General features: G+C 39.4%; 2 long non-coding RNA genes across 2 annotated transcripts in view; one reads left to right on the top strand and one right to left on the bottom strand.

The window, feature by feature from the left end:
- LOC118493610 overlaps window positions 1–5,539 on the bottom strand; it is a 37,292-nt gene extending 31,753 nt beyond the window's left edge. Inside the window, exon 1 of the long non-coding RNA XR_004895559.1 lies at window positions 5,288–5,539. This is a non-coding gene — a long non-coding RNA (uncharacterized LOC118493610). The remainder of the gene's footprint in view (window positions 1–5,287) is intronic.
- Window positions 5,540–8,884: 3,345 nt separating this feature from the next.
- LOC118493609 overlaps window positions 8,885–15,433 on the top strand; it is a 31,253-nt gene continuing 24,704 nt past the window's right edge. Inside the window, exons 1-2 of the long non-coding RNA XR_004895558.1 lie at window positions 8,885–9,149; window positions 15,200–15,207. This is a non-coding gene — a long non-coding RNA (uncharacterized LOC118493609). The remainder of the gene's footprint in view (window positions 9,150–15,199; window positions 15,208–15,433) is intronic.

Below are 15,433 nucleotides of genomic sequence, written 5' to 3'. Positions count from 1 at the left end.
TATATATATATTAGGGCCAGGACTTTAACGCGTTAATTAAGATTAATTAATTACGGGACTTTAACGCGTTAATTAATTACGCAAAAAATAAATAACATAATTTTAACCACACTTATTTTTGCACCACGGAACGTTTTTCAATGAATGAGTTTCGACAGACCGATTATACTGGAGCACCAACTAGCGTTCTTGACTTCCGACAACAACAAACCACAGTGAACATGAACGAAGAAGCTGACGAGACCGCTCTGCTTGGCCCCGTGGATGGGAAATTTTGTTTTAAAAAACGAAAGGATGGAAGCGTCGACAAGAGCATGGTTGTGTGCAAGCTATGCAACAAGGAATTAGCGTATCACCGCAGCACATCGAGCCTCAAATATCACCTCAACGCAAAACACATAGGAGTTAGCGTGGACCGATTAAAATGCGATTAATTAATTACAAAGCCTCTAATTAATTAGATTATTTTTTTTAATCGAGTCCCGGCCCTAATATATATTAATTAATTAATTAATAAATATATATACATACACACATATATACATATACACACATACACACACACCAATTCAACACTGGTTGCTATGGACTTGTCACTATCGTCATTGTATATTTTAGCACATAGGTAAAGCTGCCGAAGCTGAACATTATATTCCAAAACACATTGTTTATTTTCAAAGTTTTTAAGTTACATTGTAACAATTTAACAATTCGCCCTTATGAAATCCAATCGCGGCACGGCTGTTTTGGAACGCAATAGACAGACGCTTAAATTCAACTAAAATGTAACAGTGAACAATCCGTGTTGGACCTACAGTCTGTTGAGATGCCTCTCCAAACGCAGAAATCAAGCGCAGTCACACCATAAAACGTTAAGACACGTTGAGAAAAAAGATCCGTATTTTGCCGTAATCCAATGACAAAAAAAAAAGTAATCCACAGTAATCAGTAGATCCACAAAAAGGTAAATGATACGGTGTATCCAGCAAGGCCGATATGAGCGTCACATACGAGGCCTCTCCACTTCGCTGTTTAAACAAAGTGGAATAAATGTATAAAAGTCCAAATCTACACAAAACCCGCAATCAATTAGTAAGCTGACATCACTTTTATATACATGGCATTTAGGAAACCTTTATTACAAGATTGGCACGGTAAGATGTCCAGACTAGTGCAACAGTAATTTTCGTTTTTTTGCGTCCTGCTGCTCCCATCGTCAGCCAGGTAATAATTTTTTTTACCAAAGCAGTATATGAAATCTGATGTATTACCTATCACCATTTAGTTGTTTTGTGTTATTTAAGATATTTATAAAATATCTGGTCATGCCAGATCTAATTATTCCACTAATTTTTTTAAACAATGCAATTACCCGTTTGAGCCACCAGGGGGGGCAGTGCTCCTCCTGCCCCCCCCAGCAAACTCCGCGTATGGGGTCAGACCCATCTGCTAGGGGGCCGAGACTGAGAGCTACATGGATAAATATGCACCAAACAAGCCACTTTGAAATTTTGCTCTTTTCATGAATAAAAAAGTTGGGTGACCCCCCCCACCCCCCCACCCAGACTAAAAAATGTTGGATGACCCTCCCCTCAGCATAATATAAAAAGACATGACCCTCCCCTATTTTCCTCCGGTGGTCCATTCCATAAATACCGAACGGTCCCTTACCTAACCTTAAAATGCAATGTTGGCTATGTAAATTATAGAGTGTGGTCCAGACCTTTTCTACCTGGAAAGTGTGCATTATTCCATCTTCTTCCTCTTTCAGCTGGAGGTTTTGATGGAAGGTGTCCCTTCCTCTTATCTTTATCAGACCTTTGCTTCTGTCAACGTTTTGAAGGTGTTAGGCAGAACAGGTCAGATGCTCCTGTGGCTCAGCACCGGCCAGTGCAGGCGGTCGAGGAAAGAGCTGGAGTCCAAGGTAAGCCAGATGATTTATTAGGATGTATTGTTGGAGGGTGTGGAGGGTACGGGGGCAGATTCATCTGAGATGGAAGCAAAAAAAAAGAGATTCATGACTAGGGCTGGGTATCGTTCAAAAATGTTCTGTACCAGTACTTCTTGCGAGTCTCTACAAAGCGTAACATTAGACAGCCAATCACAAACATTATTACATCTTGGTAGAAGCATGCTGCGTGCTGATTGGCTCAATGACGCTGATGTTTATTCCTTAGGTATTGAAATTGGGAATTGAATGACCATTTTTTAATACTCGATACTTTCGAGGCAGTTTGGTCTGTGTTTAAAAACATATTGAATTCGGTACCCAGCCCCATTCATTACAGCCGGGCAACTTTCTCTCTTTGTTGGGTGCACCGTGTAACTCATTAGTGGAAAGCCCGGCGCTGAACATTGATAAAAGCTGTAACTGAATGTAATCGAGGGTTTGCAGAATCAATGTTATGTTAGGGTGCATACATGCAGGAATCCCCCGGTTACTACAGGAGTTATCTAGGTCTGTTAACCGGGGGATGAGAACCATTTAAAAACCTGTCAGAACGTTGACACAGTGACTACATTTTTCCACTGGTTAATAAACTCACCCCATAAATGCCGGATTTTGCTGCTTCATAATAAAAACATTCAAATACGAAAATAACGGAGGACTTTTATTGTGAAGAACTTACAGGAAATGAAACCGTTCACAGCCGGGGCTTTGACCAGTCGAGTAGCTAGTTTTCAGCGCTAGTCCGGGACGCCGCCGTGTAACTAGCTAGCTAGCTAGCTGAGCTGAGGTACAGACGAAAGGAAAATTATCTGTTAAAAAATGTGGCGACATATCCCCGGTGTTAAGAGGCCCGCCGCGGAGTCAGCAGTATCTATGGATGTACAAGCTGTTGAGGGCGAAGTAAAGAAAAAGAGAAGGTACTTTTCAAACAAGTGGCGCATTGACAAAACGTACAGCGAAAGACCGTGCAAAACATTTCAGACCGTCCTGCCAACCTGTTTACATTTTAACGTCAATGTAGACTGTAACGATGTTTAAGTCGCTTGAAAGCTGCTGCCGTTTTAAATCTGTTGGCTCTCTGCTGCTCAGTTCTACCCCGCGACTGACGACACACACACACACACACACACACACACACACACACACAGTGGATGCAGGAAAAACCGGAGATGAGACGTACAGGATGACCTAAATTGAGGACAGCTGCACTTAATACATCCATGAGCTACACTCGTTATTGTAAAATCAATGATAAGTTAAAGTCCAATAAGTCCTTTATCAAACCGTATGAATGTGTGTCCCAGGCCAGGATATGAAATTAACTTACAATGTAAAGATCAACAAGCTACTGACACATAATAAATACATTATTTTAATAAAATATGTATTAATAATAAAACATAATTTAATAAAGCAATTCAAAATATGATAGTGCACTCTTTTATAAATTTGAATTCTGGAAAAAGTGGCTGGTAAAAAATTTAAGTGGCCCCACCCTGCTCAGAACACACTAAAGACACACTGAAGAACACACTGACAGTTTTTTTTGTAATTTATTCTGAATAAGGCTTTAGCTCTATGTTAAGCTCTAAGCTGTTTAAGGTGTGTTTCTAACAGAGGAAGTGGAATGTTTCCTGTCAATAAAAGTAGACCGTTGACAATTCACAATACATTATCTTCTGTTAATTTTAATACTTATGCATTGTTGTTAAGAATATTAAAATTAATATATGATAAATATGACATGATAAATAGAAGGTTTCAAATAGACCCGGTGATCGGTCATCGGCATCGGTCGACACGGCTCACAGCAATCGGTGATCGGTGTGTCACAACATACAGTATAAAACAGTCGTAGCCAATCATCCTCAGAATCAGAAACAGGCTTATTTCAAATAGGTTTTCACTACGGCTGGACCGTATAAACAGCAGCTACAACTTTTTATTAATTTTGAAATTTTAAGCCATACCGCCCAGCGTTTAGTGTTCACATACGAGGAATTTGCCAACATAATTAGTGAGTTGACCTAACTACACATGATCTGCAGTAAAAACACTGCGCTGGCTGTGCCTTTTGTTTTAATATTGGGGAGCGCGGTGGAGAAACTCAGGAAGCTCTACCTTTGGTGCTCAAAATTGCCACAGAGCGCTACGCTCCAAGTTGAAATGTTTTAAGACCTTTCAAGGCGCAACTAGACAAGAAGCAATAATGAGGTACACCGAGTGCCTGCACTCTGCTCTACCTCGCTGTTTTACCTCTGATCATTTATCTTTTCGCCTTTTTAAGAATCAAAGAGAAAGGAAAGCCAAAGTCTTTTTACATTTACAATTTAAAAGGATGAAGAGGATGGAATGTGTAAAATGTTTACTGAAAACTAGGGATGTATTGGTTCCGAGCCAATAGGGGCATTACTCAATAACATGGCTAAATTGTCAGTAGTGTGGAAGTATTTTAATACAAAGTATCAGATTGTATATTCAATATTTTAAAAAGTGGATCAGGAGCCAAAAAAGCTGATCAGGACATCCCCACTGAAAACTATATAGAACCCAGAATATGTGCAATGTGCTAAACACTTTAAAAAGTCATGCTATATTTATAAAGGGGCACTCTGCACGTATGAAGCATAAATCACACATGAAGGATTGTTTACATGGTACGACCCAGTTATCGGAGTGAGGTAGACCCCATATGGAGATAAATTCTCGTAATTATGCACATGAACTGTACAACTAAGTGCGGTTACTGATCAAATGAAGCCTGTTGTGTGATGTTTGGGAAATGTGAATTGTTTTTAATATGTTTGTTTTACTGGAGTGTATTTATATGGCCAAATGAAATCACACTTTTGTATTTTTATATCAAATGGCCGTTTATTTAAATAAATGTGTCAAATCGACCTACATGCTGTACTTTTCTTTCAAGTTTTCTTGTAAAGAACCAACAAATGTGTTGACTGCATTTCATCCATCAAAACATTTACAAAGCTATTTCCCGGCAAAGCGATTTAACGGCCAGTTGCTGCCACCAACTTTTTATTATGTTGTGATATGTCCTTTACATTAAAACGCTAATTTTGATTAATAGGACTGGTGCACGGTCGCTGGTCCCATGCAGAACTTGCATGCTAAGCCACGTGGCACGTAGCTAAAACAGAAAGGGTATAACACCAGAAATGTTTTTTTTATTAAATCTACCAAAAAGTGTCCCAAATAACGTGACTTCACCTTACAAAGTCAAATAAACTGAATTGTACACCATTCATGGGTACCTCAGCCCCCGTACGAGTGAGCATTAAGTGACTTTGGCCAATCTCCCCACACACACACACACACACACGCACATCAGTAAATTTAACCCACCACAGTCAGTAACACTACTCATTATTTAAGTCCAGTATCAAGTGCACAGCACTTATTAATTAAGGACCACTCCAAACTGTAGGCCGGTCATTTCTACCAACTCTTAACAAGACAATGTATTTTCTGTCGCCCCCATGAGGTATTTTAATTAATGACAACAAATCTGTCGGCGCGTCCACGATACAAGCCTTCCGTGATCTCGCACCCCAGGATTTAAATAACATGATGGGACTCTTCAGAAGAGGTCATTATCTTCACTTGAGTTTCTGCGCGGGAAAGTCACCAGATGCCACAATCTTCTGAACATAGTCATACTGAGAAATACAGAGAGAGTTGTGTGGAGCTGATAGTCTTAATTAGCTTTGTAGCAACTCATTTGGCAATAGCTTGAATGTAACGGACGTTCATTAATATCAAAAAGTTACGCACTAAAGCTTTGAATATGAAATGGTGTTCAAACTTTGGTGAAAAGAACACGGCATTGATGGTCTGAGTGCTGGTCAACACACACTTTTATCCCAGCATGATCCTCCTGACACAAGTGAGAGTCATCGTCAGTTATCTCAGGGAGGCGGGACCCCTCCCTGGTTTACGCATAATATATACAGTGGCACTCATAAGTTTATGCACCCATGCTAAAGTTGACTAAAGAAAATCATCTTTTGGAAATTGATCTTAATGCCTTTAAAAAAATAGGAAAAATCCAACCTTTAAGGACACCAATTTTTTTTTTGTGAATGAATAATGTATCATAAATAAATAAATGGGGTACTTTCCATAAAATCAACTCTCAATGCAAATCAAACCAGCTGTTAGGCTAACTGAAATAAAACCATGCCAATCTCTAGGTATGGTGAAGGGTATGTGATGATGTGGGGCTATTTTAATTCCAAAGGCCAAGGGAACTTTATCAGGATGCATAGTATCCTGGATCCATGAAATAACTGGCCTTTGAAAGTCTGCCTGCCTCTACGGGAATTTAACATAGGGGTGTAGTCACTTATGCCCCCTGTATTTTAAGGAAGAACATTTATTTATTTACGATACATAATTCATTCACAAAGAAAATTGGTGTCCTTAAAGGTTGGATTTTTCCTAATTTTTTAATCAACGCATTAGGATCAATTTCCAAAAGATGCCTTTTTTTATTCCTCTTTTTAGTCAACTTTAGCATGGGTTCATAAACTTATGAGTGCCACTGTATCCATCCAACTTTCACTTATCAAAATTCACAGAGATTGATGCCAAATGTAGCTTTTTGCGATAATGACACTGAAACATTGGTACATCTATTATTTTATTGCTGCTATTATTCCACAAGGCTTTGATCAAACTTGGAAGAATTTATACTATGCAAAACCAAGATCCATGTTGAAGAAGACTGTAAGAGTGTTGTCACTGGTTTTGACTACAAAAAAAAACAAAACAAGTATTAACCTTGTGTTAATATTAGGTAAATATATTCATAAATCCTCCAAAAATCTAAACCATGCTTTAAGGTACTTCTATTTGACTATACATATTTGAATGAGTCTCTGAATTGCTGTGTAGCTAAAAAGAAAAAAAAAGTATACCTGCAGTTAAATTACATGAAGATTCAAAGCTGCGTATGTTGAGCGGTCAATGCTTATAAAAATGTATTGAGATGAGTAGTTGCCTTGTCAATTATTAACGTCTGTATTTGTTTGTTTTATGTTGTAGCTTAATAAAGTGCGTTCAGTAAAAAAATTCCCTGGTTTACACATCAAAAGATCTGCGTTGAATTTAACCCAACTTGGGTTGATGGTACAACCCAACACTGACAAGCACACCAGGAGATGGCCCCACGACTGCACGACTCAGGTGAGTAAAGTTCAATGGCTTTATGAAAGCACTAATAAAACTTACAGGCAACAGTGTCCAGAAAACAACATGCAAAGGGACATCCGAAAAACAGGCAGTAGTCAAAAATCCACGGGAATCAGAAAGTCAGGAACACAGGAAACGGGGAAAAACGCTAGAATTCTGCACACACGGAAAACAGACCAAGAGTAAAGGAAAGACTGAACTCAAATACACAAGACAGGGGAGACAATGAGACACAGGTGCAACACACAGGGGCGGGGACAGGTAATCACACAGGTGGGAAAGCAGAAGACAGGAAGTAAAACAAGACATAACATGGGAGAGCAGAGAGACTACAAAATAAAACAGGAAGAAACATCAACAGAAAACCCACAATCATGACAAACATACTGGGTCAACCTAAGGTGGTTCCAACATAACGGGTCCATATTTGTACCATCAACCCAAGTTGGGATAAATCCAACCCAGTTTTTTCCAACTCTGGTTTGATTGGACGCCAGCTTCTCTGCCCTTCCTGTCCGTAAAAACATCAGCCATAAACACTCTTTATTGAAAGACAATTTATACAAAACAATAACATTCAGAACATACTTATCAACAGTTTGATATGAAACATGTTGATTTTCATGGAAGCATCACATTATTAGCTTATAAAAAAAAAGAGATAATACTCAATTATAAACATAGGATGGATAATAAGAGATAAAGCCTATAGTTTTATCTCCAGTGATATTGGTCAGCTTATAAACAGGCTGTATAATGTCAGATACAAACTGCACTTCATCTTCTTTTTCGTCTGTTACCGAGCAGGAAATAGAACTCGTTATTCCAGCGTGCGACGATCAGAAACTCTCCTCTTTCTGTCGGCTCGAGCTGCAGGAGAAACCAGAGCAGGGAAAAGTTTGTGCATATGGTACAGTTTGCAACACTGGTGCTGCACATCATCATCATCATCACCATCACCATCATCATCATCATCATCATCATCATCATCACATAAATCATTTCTGATGATGTGACCCAAATATCTCACTTTGTTTACCACATTTAGTGCTTGGTCAGCTAGAAGGGTTAGAAAAACTTGCCTCTGATCCTTCTCGGTTTTTGCAATCATGACATCATTAGAGTTAAATTTGATGTCATCAGACTTGTATAAAGTACTTAAAAAGCAATACTTGAGTAAAAGTACAAGTATCTTACCAGAAAACTGGTAGACTTTGGTAGAAGTTAAAGTCTCCTTTTAGAATATTACTTGAGTGAAAGTTTCTCTCCGACCAATCAGTAGTCTGCAGGTTTTCACGTCACCTTTTGGTTTCGCCTCAGCTCGCTTGGAACCTCGACGGAGGTGATACTTAAAGTACCTGTTGGCAGGTACCAGGGACTTTTTTTCATAATGGAAAACCAATAGAGTAGAGTCAAGGCGAGTGGAGCGGGTACCATGTAATGAAAAAATGCCATAAGTTGACGGCCAGCAATATACTGAGACAGGACTAAGTCATCAGCGTAGTATACTTTTCAGAGAAGTTCTTACCTCGAGCCCACTTCCGGTACTTGAAGATACCCAGTATGAGGATGGCTGTGTAGAAGAGGAAGAGCAGGATGGAGCAGAGCAGCCGGGGCAGAGGCATCATCCAAGGAGGAGAAGGAGGAAGAGGAGGAGAAGCACTTGCAGGCTGAGCTGGGAGGAAATATATCACATATATCGTCACTGTCGGGCGAAAACTGATCAGGCGGGCCGGCTCTGTGGTCGGCATGAAGCTGGACTCACTGGTGACGGTGGCAGAGAGGAGGACACTGGACAAACTGCTGGACATTACTGACAATGCCAGCCACCCCCTGCACACCGTCATCAGCAACCAGAGGAGCCTGTTCAGTGGAAGGCTGCTCCTTCCCAAGTGTAGGACCAACAGACTCAAGAACTCCTTTGTCCCTCATGCCATCATACTCTACAACTCCTCACTCGGGGGGAGGAGGAAATAGGGTAAATAGGGTAAAGAGGACATAACAGAAAGGAAGGGAAGGAGTGGTAGCCACTCATTCACTCACTCATTCATTCACTGTGCAATAATTTTATAATCTACTCACATACATACCTGGACACTAACTGCTCTTAACTTCTAATTTATGCTAAATGCCATTTATTTATTAACTGTACAATAACACAATACCATACACAGTCCTATATATATATATATATATATATATATATAGGACTGTGTATGTGACTGTATATATATATATATATATATATATAGTTATCTGTAGTTTATTGTTGTTTTACTGTTTGTTTACTTTTTGTAAAAAATATTTAGCTAAAAGTCTATGTGTATTGTCATTCTTATACTGTATTGTTTTCTATACCTCTAACCTATTTAAAGAGTGTTTTGTTTGTATGCTGCTAAAATCTGCTGCTGGATATTTAATTTCCTTGCGGGAGTCATCCCAAAAGGATCAATAAAGAGAAGTCTAAGTCTAAGTCTAAACCTTGTTTGTTCATAACCGTAGCTTGTCAGGAAATGAAAATAGGCTAATTTTGAAAACATTTTATTGAGCTATTTTTCTCAGACGTCAGACGAAATCGCCTCTTTACTGTTTAAATATTCTGTATCGGCGGCGCAATTCCATACAAAGTCAATGCAAAGACACAAATAGACGCAAAGTCGCGGCACGGCGAGAAATTCAAGTGTAGATGTGTAGCAAAAGCTACTACTTTTAATACTTTAACTACATTTTCCTGATGATACTTACCCACTTTTACTGAAGTTACATTTTCAATGCAGGACATTTACTTGTAACAGATTATTTTTAGTGTGGTATTAGTACTTTTACTAAAGTAAACGATGTGAAGATGTGGTTTTTGGGGTTTTAATCCTCCACTGAGATGATTCGAGGATTCTCACCTCTCACAGCCAGCCAGCTCTGCGGAGACTCTCCCTTGGTTGGGTGTTTACACTTGTAGAAGCCTTTGTCAGTTTTGGACACCGCTGGGAGGATCATCTCTCCTGCAGGCTCGGTGCCGATGAACACGTTGTTTTTGAAGAACGCAGCGGAGAAGTTGGATGTAGATTCCTGTTCATATTCTTCCCTGTAGGAGCAGCGGAGCGTCACTTTGTCTCCCTCCGTCACAGGAAGTGCAGGACTCTCCAGGATCACAACATCGGCTGAAACACAGAGGAATTCCATTCCCATACTTTCTGCATTTTGTTCATGACTTGTAGAGTTTGCAAAGTGTTTTTAACCCTCCTGTTGTCCTCAGGTCCCATTTTCCAAGTTTCTATATAAGAAATATGGGTTTCTTTTTAACCAAATTGCCCAAAAATAACATGGATAGTTCCAAACATTGCTCTTCACAAGTACAATTAATGATCAGGAAATGTTGGAAAAAAGCATGAAAAACTTTGGCAAAAGTTAAACAAATGATAAAAAAAGTGCCAAAAGCATTGGGAAAAGCATCAAAACATTGAAAAAGGTTCGCCAAAAACATTTTTAAAAATGCAACACAAACATTGACAAAAGCGGAATTTTCTATTTTTTGACCTGGGAGGACAACAACTTGCATGGTCGACGGGAAGACAGTTAATAAATTAGATTAATAACATGCATATTTGGTATATGACCTGCCACGTGGATCTCGACGGTGTTGCTGCGCTCTCCCTGCGGAGACTCACACCAGTATCTTTAACGGTGCAGGACGACTCGCCTGGGATCCCCCAGCTGAGCACTGTACATGCCTCAGGAGTCATAGCGGTAGTCTTTCTTCTCACCATCCAGCCGCTGGAGTTGGCAGCACAAGTCAGAGAGATTTTTTCATACCGGAAGAACTGAGATCTGTCGGGAGTGACGACCAGTGTGGCTGATGAAGAGGTGACAGGTTTTGTTAAATGCAGGCATTGCTGTGATCAACTGTTGTTAAAGATGCCCTGCCACACATATTTCATTACTTTGTGGTAATGTCTGAAGTTCTTCCATGGACTCTGTAACATTTTTTGTGGAAAAAATGCCTTGGTTACCTTGTTTCAAGCCGTTCTAGCGTGTTATAGAATGCCTGCAGGAAGACTCAGCTCGATTTGTGCCATTTCTCATTAAAATTCAACGAGCTAAGCTGCTTGACTCTGACTGGCTAACAGCTAGCCAATGAGAGCCTGGCTATCAGCATCCTTTACCCAGCGCAACTGGGCGAGCTCATGAATAGTAATGAGCTCAGGCAACATGATGTCAGACTGACCAGATTTTGTAATTGGCCTGATTTCTCTGCTTATTTCTTTTCAGTAGCTAGAGGTGACAGAGGAGGTAGCAGTTCATTTTCACGTTCACGACACAAACACATATGGACCTAACATATTTCAAAAAATTGTTTTGTGCGGCAGGGAACCTTTAAGGTTTCAGTTTATTCACACGTCATCATCATATCATTAAGACACAATTTCAAAAGGTAGGCTACAATTTTCATATGTAAGACACGCGAAATGGGGAACCCAAAATAAGCTACTAAAAGCTTTTCAAAGCCAAAGGGTAAAACCTAAAGCGACATTCATCAATTTGTTTGTATTAATATTTAATTAAATGAATATGTGTGTCATGTGAAAAGAGAGAAAAAGCCACAGAGAATTACCAGCAGTGCTACAGCACGTGTTGACCTCATTTAGGTCTTTGCTGTAGTTTCACAGCACATTAACCGAGGGGAGGTGTTGGAAGTACATTTACTCGAGTGCTTTCTGTAACTGTATACCTATACTCTTGTACATCTCAGACATAAATATTGTATTTTTTACTCCACTACATTTGTCTGACAGTTTGTTACTTTTCAGACGACAGTTTTTCCTCCCCTTCCTGTCCAGTGAAAACCTCGTATCTCCAGATGTGTTGATGTTGAATGTTTGTGATAATCTGAAGGATGAAGTCTTCCTTTATGTGTTGAGTAAACTCTCCTCCTTCTTAAAGCTAAATAAAGTCTTTAAAAAGCCTCTCGGATCAGCTGGAAAATGCATCGTCACAAAGCTGAAAACAGGGCTGTTTTTCTGACACCATGAAAAGTTTGACAACTTTTTAGAGATACATGGTTCTCACAGGCCAACGACGCTACACACATATGATGATCTTATAGACCGTGATGCGTTGCTGTACATTAAACTACCCAACTGTATATAAAGGAGTTCAAATGAACCATAAACATCTACAGCAGGAAAATGCAACATACACATTGACACGGCAGGAATATTAATCCAGAAACATCGGATATAACTGACAAGAAAACATTTTACTGCATTTTGAGTACTCTTACTATTCAGTTTGGTATTCATACTTTTACTCTAGTAAAGGATCTGAATACTTCTTCCACCATTGCTTCGTGAAGTTAGTACGTACAGTATGTTAAGGGCTGAAGTGGCAGGTGAATGAGCAGAGAAAAAGAAATGATTTTGATTATATTTTAAGTTAAATGACTTACAGAGCATTAGGTAGAGTGATGCGATCTCCATTCTTTGTTCGTGTTGTGAGTCTTCCTCTTTCAGGTTTTTCAAAGCAGTCGACCACATCCTTACCAAGTACAGGAAACCATGACGACCATTGCTGACGTCAAAAAAAAATCACTGTTCTGCATTGGAACTCAGACATTTTGCAAACTTGCTTGAGCTCTAAGCTTTCAAAACGTGTTTAAAGCAATGGAGCCAGACGTCAGCATGCATTCATTTACAAAAATCATAATTTGGAAAGTGATGATTTCATTCTATGCTGTCAGTAATCACTGGTGGAGGAAGTATTTAGATCCTTTACTTTTCTTTTAAGTGAAAGTAGCAATACTTAAAATATTTGTTTTTTAGTTTTTTTTTGGATGTTGGGGTGAACTTTCAGGTCACTTTAAGGCACAGGAGAAGCTCGTAGATCTTTTTGTCCTGACATTTTTAATTGTGCTAACTAAATGTGAGACTAAATACATTTAGGTTCACACTGCAGATGTAGACACTGTTCTTGGTGAAACTCCAAAATTCATTGTAAATGTGTTTGTTAAAACAAAGACTTAAGCCTGGTTCACACGGGACGATTTTAAAATTGTCGGCCGATTTTCCAATCCTGAGAGACTCCACACACGGCGATAAAAAATCACGGGTCTACCAGTTTTGGTCGTACAGCGTGTGGTGCGCAGCACACGGCAAAATCAACACATCACACACGAACCGTCGCAAAATCCCTCGAGATCAAACGTGACTTCAGAGTAAACAATCATGGCGGACGAAGAGGATGCAGTGGCGATAGTTTGTAGTTTGTTTTTAACCGAAAAAAAAACGTTATCAAAAGAAAATGCGATGGTCAAAGAAGTGGAGACAACGCGAGCATGGACTGTACTTGCTCTACTTATCTCCGACGTCCACCGGACTTTCTGGTGCGCCGTGCCGCCGGCTGTTTTGATGTTGTTTCCCGGTGCTTTCCTCGCCGCCTCGTCACCTCGCTTTCTGATTGGCTACACGCCACAGTCCCCAGGCTGCGTGCTCGTTTGTCCCCGGGGGACACCACACACGAGGAGAAATCGGGCCAAATAAATCCAACATGTTGGATATCCCCGATTTGAGATGGCAGCGGTCCCGACATCCTTCCGAGCAGACGAGAGCAGTCTTAACACACCACACACGGCAGGAATATCTGATCAGATTATTTTACCATAATCGGAGCATCCTTAAGATTGTCGGAAGGGGGGAATCGGGGCTAAAATCGGCCTAATTATCCTGCCGTGTGAACCAGGCTTTAGGGTGCTTGGGTAGCTCACCTGGTAGAGCATGCGTCCATATACAGATGCTTAGTTGTCAGCGCAGCGATTCCAACCTGCGACCTGCATGTCATTCCCCCTCTCTCTCCCCTTTCATGTCTAAAGCTGTCCTATCTAATAAAGGCCTTAAAATGGCACAAAAAAATCTTTAAAAAACAAAGACTTAGTTACTGTACTGTATGAGCTGAACAAAGGAATACATGACAAATGACACCTAAAGCCCCAAGCAATCATGTTCAAGTTAAACTGTAGGAACACAAGGGGAAGTCGCCTGTTTAGGATTAGTTTAGGACTGCCATCTACTGGCATGTTGGTAGAACAGCAATGTTACGATACCGAGTACAGATCCGATACAATCCCTACATGGATGTAATATGATTGTGAAACTCTTTGTGAAATATGAACAAACATAAACAATCTTTTATTATCCAGTTTGACAATGAGTCATATCGAAAAAAAGAACGGTGCATAAACTTCACTTGCCGATACCGATACCAGTATTTTAGACGGTCTCGGAGGCTTTTCAGATACTGGTATCGGCATCGGAACAGTATTGTCTAAAATTAGACAAACATTTATAACAAATTAATTTTATTATGTGTTAAGGTGTTCTCTATTGCTTTAACATAGATAAATTACTTTTATTTATTTTTTACGTCTTTTTAAAGTACCTTTTTCTGTCGTATATGCGTTCAATTCAGCATGTCCCCAATGCAATGTAATTAACTTCAATAAATATAATCCATAAAATGAAAAAAACCTCAACTTATTCTTTATTACTTTGATAGACTAGGGCACACTTCCTTTAGTCAAGGAAGTACATCTGGTGAAACTACATTTGTTTTCTGTAGTTATATAATATATGATATGTCCCCACAGTCCTTTTCCACCCTGTTAGTCTATATTTCCTTGCCTACCAAAAAAAACTACAAATCAATACAGCCATTTGCAGGAAGTGACATTTGTTTTTGGAGGGAATTCAACTGGAAAACTGAGGTAAGCTCCAACAGTCACTTTCTCCTTTATTTTTCTCAATTTCAGGTGACGCACCTGCTTGAGGCACCCTTAAAGTTGCACCCTGTTAGTGTATATTATGAAAAATGTTTATTGGATAAAATATTTTTAAAAACATGTTAGAAATAGTTATTTAAGTCCTGTTTATCTGTGCTAGCTAAATGTTGCTAACTCAAAGAGCTACAGCTAACTTAGCTAAAAAATTCCACCCTGTTAGGTTATGTATGCCTAACAGGGTTTTTGTTATTATTTTGATGTTATTCCAGACAATACAGTAGGTTAACCATGAAGGACTTAAGGGAGAAATCATTGGATGTGGTGAATCTGAATCTGACTTGTTAGAGGCCCACTTGGTTCCACCTTGTTATGTTCCATTCCACCCTGTTAGGCAAGGATTTTTTTGTTTTATATTTTAACCACAACATTAAGAGTTTGGTATATTTATATGTTGTTTTGTTAAGTGGGGTACATGTAATGCATATACATATACATGTATTTCT

This window comes from Sander lucioperca, chromosome 17 (genome assembly GCF_008315115.2).
Source record: "Sander lucioperca isolate FBNREF2018 chromosome 17, SLUC_FBN_1.2, whole genome shotgun sequence".
In the NCBI taxonomy this organism is placed as follows: Eukaryota; Metazoa; Chordata; class Actinopteri; order Perciformes; family Percidae; genus Sander; species Sander lucioperca.
This window is presented reverse-complemented; position numbering and strand designations above follow the sequence as displayed.